We start from the raw sequence: 7,192 nt of genomic DNA, 5'->3' as shown, positions 1-7,192 counted from the left end.
CATAGCTTTAGTCATATAATACGCAATGTCAAAAGTTGAGTCGAATCGATTCAAAATTCACAGTGCCCTTTTCGCATCTCGACCATTTATAAACCGAATTGCAAACTTTTTTATTTATAAAAGTATTTGAATGAAATTTGATACATAGGCACTTGGAATAAATGAAAATCTAACGCCAGTTTCAAAATTTGGTTTTGCGCATGCGCAGTGCAAACTTTTTTATTTATGGAAGCATTTAAATGAAATTTGATACATAGGCGCTTGGAACAAAGGAAAATCTAACGTTTGTTTCAAAATTTAGATTTGCCCATGCGCAGTTCCAACTTTCTTATTTAGAAAAGCATTGAAATGAAATTCTTCTTATAAACTGAAATTGAAGTAGCACGTCAAAAATGGATTGCACATTTGCAACGCTATCTATCATATTTGTGGCCGGATTTTTACAATTTTAACAGAAGTTGCATCTTACAAATGGGAAATGAATGCAAGTGGAAATGCGCTTTTTGTAAATCGTTTACGATTACTTTTTAACTTGTTGCTTTTTGTGTTCACTAAACCGGTAATGAAAACCATACCCACGTTTGTCTTCCAATTGATTTCTGGGTTCTTTCCCAATGTTATACGCGATAAAAGTAAATGTACAAGTGGTACTTTCTTTGCAGGGCTGAATTATAGCTGTAGTTGCGAAAGTCAACCTTATTAAAGTGGGGACCTTGTTTGTATATTTATAAACAGTCTAATGCGTAAGTATACAGAAAAAAGGTTGAGCAGTAACAGACATATAAACGTTTGGGAGCTACGAGCCCAAAAGTTCCGGCCCGTGTGGCGCAGTTCAGTTGAAGCTGGACTGTGGTGCTAGGGTCCCTGGTTCGAATCCGGGTTCGGGCATGGATATTTGTAAATGTATAGTGTGTTGGGTTGGTAGAGCAGCCTTGGCTGAAACCCCGCCCACTCAAAAATAAAGGCAAAATAAATAAATAAATAAATAAATAAAGTAATACACTCCATAAGAAAAATACTTTATTCTGATATTAAATCAACTGCTTGTTTGGTGGTAACAGATTGACTGCGGAAAGTGGTCCTCAAAACAAAAACTTACGTTTTTTTATTTATTTCTTTAACTGCAGTTATCACATCAGACGGAAAGGTAAAACATGTTTTTTTTTGGAATATCAGTTACTTTCCAAATTTCTTAGTAACAAAAATGAACGTAAATTTTGGGACCTTTGGGAGAGTAGTTCCACAACGAAACATCTAAGACTCTTGATTTACTTCGAAAGAACGCCGCTTTATGTCTTAAAATTTGAAGGCGTTTATTTCGAGTTCAACTGTGTTAAAAATAGTTATAGTTTAACAAGCCCTAAAAATTGTTTTAGTAATTAGAGAAATAGTCTTACGTTCGTTTTAGAAATATAATAAATATTAAGTCTTAAAATCATTTTATATTATAAAAAAATCGCCGATAAAACCAATAAACCAAAATCCGGAGACAAAAAAATAAAAATTGTATATTTGATCATGACTGATGAGTGATGACTGTTGCATAATTTCCAGCAGTTTCTCTTCACCACTTTTATTGCATATTTTTTACCCGAATTTATTTATTATTTATTTATTATCCATCTCTTATTCTGGGCCCTCAACAGGGTTGCGCCCAATTACAGAGTGGCCCGCATAATGATTGTCTCCATTTTAGTGGTCCGCCCAAGAACACTAATTTCAGATTCGTGATTTTCATGTTTAAAACCCCCAGATACCAAATTTCGTCAAAATCAGAATTTTTTTCTCACCCCTATTTAGGGGTGCACTCATTCGTGGTAGGGATTTTGCACAAATTTTTGCTATATCGAAAGCGGCGTACTTATCAAAAAACCTATTGGAAAAATTTTTTTAAAAATGCAAATTTTTGCAAATTTTTAAAGGTTGCTTCCAATCGAGATACGTTGGAAAAAGTGCTTGTTTTCATCTCCTCTACCACCCCAAAAGGAATTACCTTTTACCAATCATAGTCTTCCTCCTCGATCGTGATGGTTTATTTTCAAAAATTACTATAAACACGAAACTTTAAATTAGTGTATCTCCTAAACTATACCCACATGTTAGGGGGCCAAATAAAATATCAAATTAAACTTTTATACACTACAGTTTTTAATAATGATGATTTTACCTAAGTATTGCCGTTGGCGGGTTATTTGAGAAAAATCTAAAAAGGGCAGAAATTTTTGCAGATTTTTGACCACAAAAATTTTTCCCGACGTCAGCCGAATTGGCAAACTTAGATTGTTCTCTCTCTTTACCATTTAAACAAGTCGGAAAAATAAAACTTCTGCCGGAACTTTTGTAATCAGAAAGTACAAATTGACTGGACTATACAGCCGTCCTGTAATTAAAAAATCCATTTAGCCCTCTTTTCGTGTCAATTGTCGATACTGAATAAGAATAAGTAATTCCCCGTGTACCTTTAGAACATGTGAAACTAAAAAAGTGAACAGGTCAAGCGATAGCGTTACTAAACGAAAGATAGCGGGGATGTACTTATTTACATCTTATAAAGAGAAATTATATTAGCAAATTATCAAAGTACGTCACTTTATTGCTTGATATAAAAGCATCAAATCCTGAACACTAAATATCAGTTATTCGCAATCGTTTAAGGAGCTATCACCATTTAGCAATCAACATGAAGGTAAGACGATAACACCCAATTGTTCTAAACCTTTTATAATTAACATAAAACTTTGTTTTAACAGAAGATTGTTGTAATTTCGGCTTTCGTGATGATGATGGTCCTCGTCGCTCATCTTGGCACCGTGGAAGCGGGAGGATTTAGTTTGGGCTGCACCATATCCTGTGGAATATGGAACGCTTGCCGTGGAAAGTCCGCATTTTCTGGAAGTCTTACGCAATGTGGTCCAGAACCTTCAGGCTGCCGCTGTACATCTTTTTATTGGGAGTAACGCAAAATCAGTATTTGTGCAGCCATTATTTATTTGTATTTTAAGATTATTTATTTTAATAAAAAATGTATGATTTAAGCTTTTACTTATGATAGCCTCACTACTCAGTCCGAATACATTGTATGTGTACGTGAAAGCAAAGACATACTCTCCTGTAGTATAGTTCTTGGCAGGGGCATTACACTATAGCGGGAAAATTGTGAGCATCTTGCACAGTTTGAAAAAGAAGAGAATTTTTTCATAACAATCAGACAGAAAAGCTTGTTCTACAAATACAGGGTGGCCCACTGAAAACAGTCAATGCCAACTTTGTCCACTTAACGGCAGTTTTACTTGAAACGCTTGAACATGTCAACTTTAGTTTTGAAGGGGACACCTAAATTAAATAATACGACTTTAACCTTCAGAAGGGGGTGAATTACACCCGAAAAATTTTAAATGGGAAGAAGTGGTAAACGTTAGATAGTTCGAAATGAATTTTTCAATCACAAAAGCAACTACACCACTTACAGATTTGGTATTGTCATTCGATCAGAAATTAAAAATTATTTCATATTTGTATTCTTGAAATGTCCATAAGGGTTATTAAAATCGAAAAAAGCAACTTTGAAAGTCCACTCTTGGCCTGATTAAATTCCTAATTTGATTGACAGATGCGAGTATTGTTATGATTTCTACTTTCGTCATGATGATGGTACTTTTTGCCCATCTCGGGCGCGTAGAAGCGAGAGGATTCAGTTGGAGCTGCACCATATCATGCGGTATATGGAACGCGCGTCGTGGAAAGTCTGCACTTTCAGGGGAGTCTCACACAATGTGGACCAGAACCTTCAGGCTGACGCTGTAGGTACATCTTTTTATTGGGAATAACAACTTACGCCTTTACTTAAGATTGTCTTACCTACCCTGGATTTGTATGTATGTATTTTAAAAGACCAAATTTTTGTTTGATTTAAAAATTATTGTTATTAGCTTCTTATAACTATTATTTATTTTATTTTGTTAAAAAAGTATACTATTGCTTCATTTAAAGAATTTAAAAATGAAGATAAGCCGTTGCTGATTCCTAACAGTTAAAGATTTAATTTCGTGTTAGAGTACGCCTTGTTTTATTTAGAAAAATTAATTGTTTGTTTTATTTCTTTAGAAAATATTTTCTATCAAATTCAGTTGATATGTTCGGGTTTATAATCTCTAAATCCGGGGTTTTCACGCTTCCTGTCCTAGGTGGTAGAGTTTTGAGATGGCAACCCTGCTCACAACTAACTGCAAGTTAAATATTATAATAGACAGTAATTTTAAGAGAACAAAAATGTTTCCCATTATAACGGTTTCATTTGGGCGCAAAAAGAAATGCCGGTATTGCTCCGGTCTAGCTCTGATGCAGGAGCGAGGCGGTTCAGATTTCAGGGATATATTCGCGTGGTTCTGATTGACTAGGGTAGCGCCACTACGTTTGGAAATGCAAGAAGATACCTACAGGAAACGCAGAACCTGAAAGATAAAAGGACACACAACAACACATACCTGTAAATCCAAAAAAAAAAAGAACTATTGGGGGTGAACTGGTCGTTTATTAAATTAGTTGCTGATATGCATAGAATTTAAAGATCTGTATATCTATAATATCAAGGGATCGCTGTATCTTGAACGGTTAATAAAAATTTTAGATTAAAGTTCCAAACGTACAAATAATGAAAATAAAATAAACTCTTGCAGTAGCAAGTGCCGCTAGATCCTCACGCTTGGGGTCTAAGAGCGTTTAAAATGAAAATCAAAAATAATTAGTGCGGGGGTAAAACAAAGGCCTTTCTTTCACGGGCTACTAAAAACGTACCTCACCTCGGGCATTCTACCTTTTTAAGAACCAAAAAGAAAACAACAGGCTACCTTGATAACTGCCTAACAATCATAAACGTACCAAAAACAATAATTCGGTGCAGTAGGCACAACCAAAAAAAGTAGTTCTAATCGTCCGACCAACCAGAAGGGTTGTCGGTTTTAAAGTAATACATAACCAATAACAGCACAACGATGTTTTTATTTTACTTTACGTGACCAGTGTTCAGTGATAAATTGTTGAAATTAAAACACGAATTACAACAAAACAAAGGAACTGAAAGGAAGTAAGGAGAGGAAGGGAACAAAATGGCAAGGGTGTCTCTACGTGGATGCAGGATTCGATGGTTCGTTGCAAAGTAGTCGGGAAGGTTCAAGTAATAAACAGCTGACCTTTCGTTGTAGAATACCGTTCCACAATTGGGGTTGGTGACGCCACGCAGAGAACGACAGGGACGCACTTGTAGGGGATGCTCGGTGATGGCTCTGCGATGAATGGGGCGCAGGGCTCCTCCTTATACGGGTTGATGTCGATGGTAAAGCTATGCGTTTCCCTCACAATGATGGACGAGACGAAAAACGTACAAATTGGTAGGTAGTAAAAATCGGCTAAAAATAATAGTTTACCAATAAGGGCTGGGAATAACAAAACAAGATGTACAAACCTCTAAAGATCGTAAACGAGCCAAAGTATCAAGCCGATGACCAATGTGCTTCCAAAATCCGCTTGGCGAAACTCCAAAAATATTACCATGAGAACCAAAAACGTCTCCAAAATTGGGTAACAATTAGAAAATATTTACTTCAATGTGTGAAGATCCTTATAATTAATTAAGATGAAATTTTTACACAAATGAAGATTGGCACACTGGACACGACCATGCCAGAATCAAAAGTGACCGGAAAAGAAGATAAAAGGTAAAGGAATTTTATCACAAGGACAAGGACAATACTGGTTTTTAAAATTTAAATACTGAATCTGTACTCTATTCTAACAGGCAACCAACCATACATACGGAAGAAACATAGGGAACGAAACAAACTGTTATACCATGGCAAAATCTGTTTTTACTACTCTTAATAATACAAACAGTTCTTTATCATGTTTATTTGTCGAAGTAAGTACAATGATTCTTATATCATTGTAAACAGAAAAAAAATGCTTTTTTTAAAAATGTCACAGCCAACTATGATTACCATTTAAAAAAATGTAAGTTTGCTTTATAACTCGAAAATTATAAAAGAAGAATAAATATTAATAAATGTATCTTATTAAGCGGAAAAAAATCTACACTTTCTGTTCTTTGCATATTTCTGTATTTCTATATATAATGATTCTACAACAGTTAAATGAAAAATCACTAAATCTGTTTTTCGCTCATATCTAGTAAACTGTGGATTTTTTTAAAAAACAAAAGCATATCTTGAATATGCTCTTAAAACTGCAACTCTTTCCTCATTTAACCGAATCTCTATGTCTTACGGTTTCCGAGATCCTAATGCTTAAAATGAAAAAAACTCACCCTGTATATGCATGACCTAAAAGCCGTCGTTTTCGTTATACAAGGTGACAAAGATGCAAAATGCAACACCCTGTATATTGCGACCAACTATTTTGATACTTTATTGTAGAGATTCTAAAAAATAATTAATCTATCAAATTTGAAACAATTATCCCAAAACATAACAGGGAGAACAGAATTGAAACTTTGCCACCCTGTATAACAAAAACTTCACGATGTCAATTTTCTTATTTATGGAGATATTTCTTTAAAATTTTAACCACAGATGCTTAAAGGCAAGCATATCGCATACTTTAAACATCAGGTGTGTGCATGCGCAGACTACGCAATCTTAAGTTTCTTATTTACAAGAATATTTATGCCATAACTTATTTTCCTTTGTACACACAAACAGTCCGTTGTATGACCTGTCCGGAAGTACTGATGAATTCATGGAAAATGCGCTAAAGTTACTCGCTTAGAGGCGAAAACCTTGCTTACACGTAACTTTTGCCTTGAGCCGGCCCTGACAACACCCATAATGGAAATTTGACTCATCACTAGACAGCAATGGATACCTACGTTCAGGGTCAGACTGGGCAATTGCCCGATGGGCCGGTGCTAGTTCGAGGCCCGGGGCCGCGGTCTTGTCGCTCAACAAGCCCGTCGTGTCACAACCGGGAAGCAGCGCGGTAGTAGATTCCCGGAAGGACCGCTCAGCCGGAACGCGTGTATCACAAAAGCCACACGCTGTCTGTGAGTTTTAACTTTGAATCAAAGAAATTTTTTTCCCTTATATTGGTAGATCTGGTGTGGTAGTGGGCCGGTTTACCAAAATCGACCGGGCCGTTTGGTAGGTCCAGTCCGGCCCTGCCTACGTTAAGATGTTAGCAA

The 7,192-nt window shown here is 35.9% G+C and overlaps 1 long non-coding RNA gene across 1 annotated transcript; it reads left to right on the top strand.

Annotated features, from left to right (window-relative positions):
* Positions 1-2,565: 2,565 nt before the first annotated feature.
* LOC116172760 lies at positions 2,566-3,035 on the top strand. Its single transcript, XR_004145748.1, has 2 exons — positions 2,566-2,686; positions 2,751-3,035. It is a non-coding gene; the product is annotated as an uncharacterized LOC116172760 (long non-coding RNA).
* The last annotated feature ends 4,157 nt before the right edge of the window (positions 3,036-7,192 follow it).

The sequence above is a fragment of the Photinus pyralis genome, unplaced genomic scaffold (assembly GCF_008802855.1).
Source record: "Photinus pyralis isolate 1611_PpyrPB1 unplaced genomic scaffold, Ppyr1.3 Ppyr1.4_LG5, whole genome shotgun sequence".
NCBI lineage: Eukaryota > Metazoa > Arthropoda > Insecta > Coleoptera > Lampyridae > Photinus > Photinus pyralis.
This window is presented reverse-complemented; position numbering and strand designations above follow the sequence as displayed.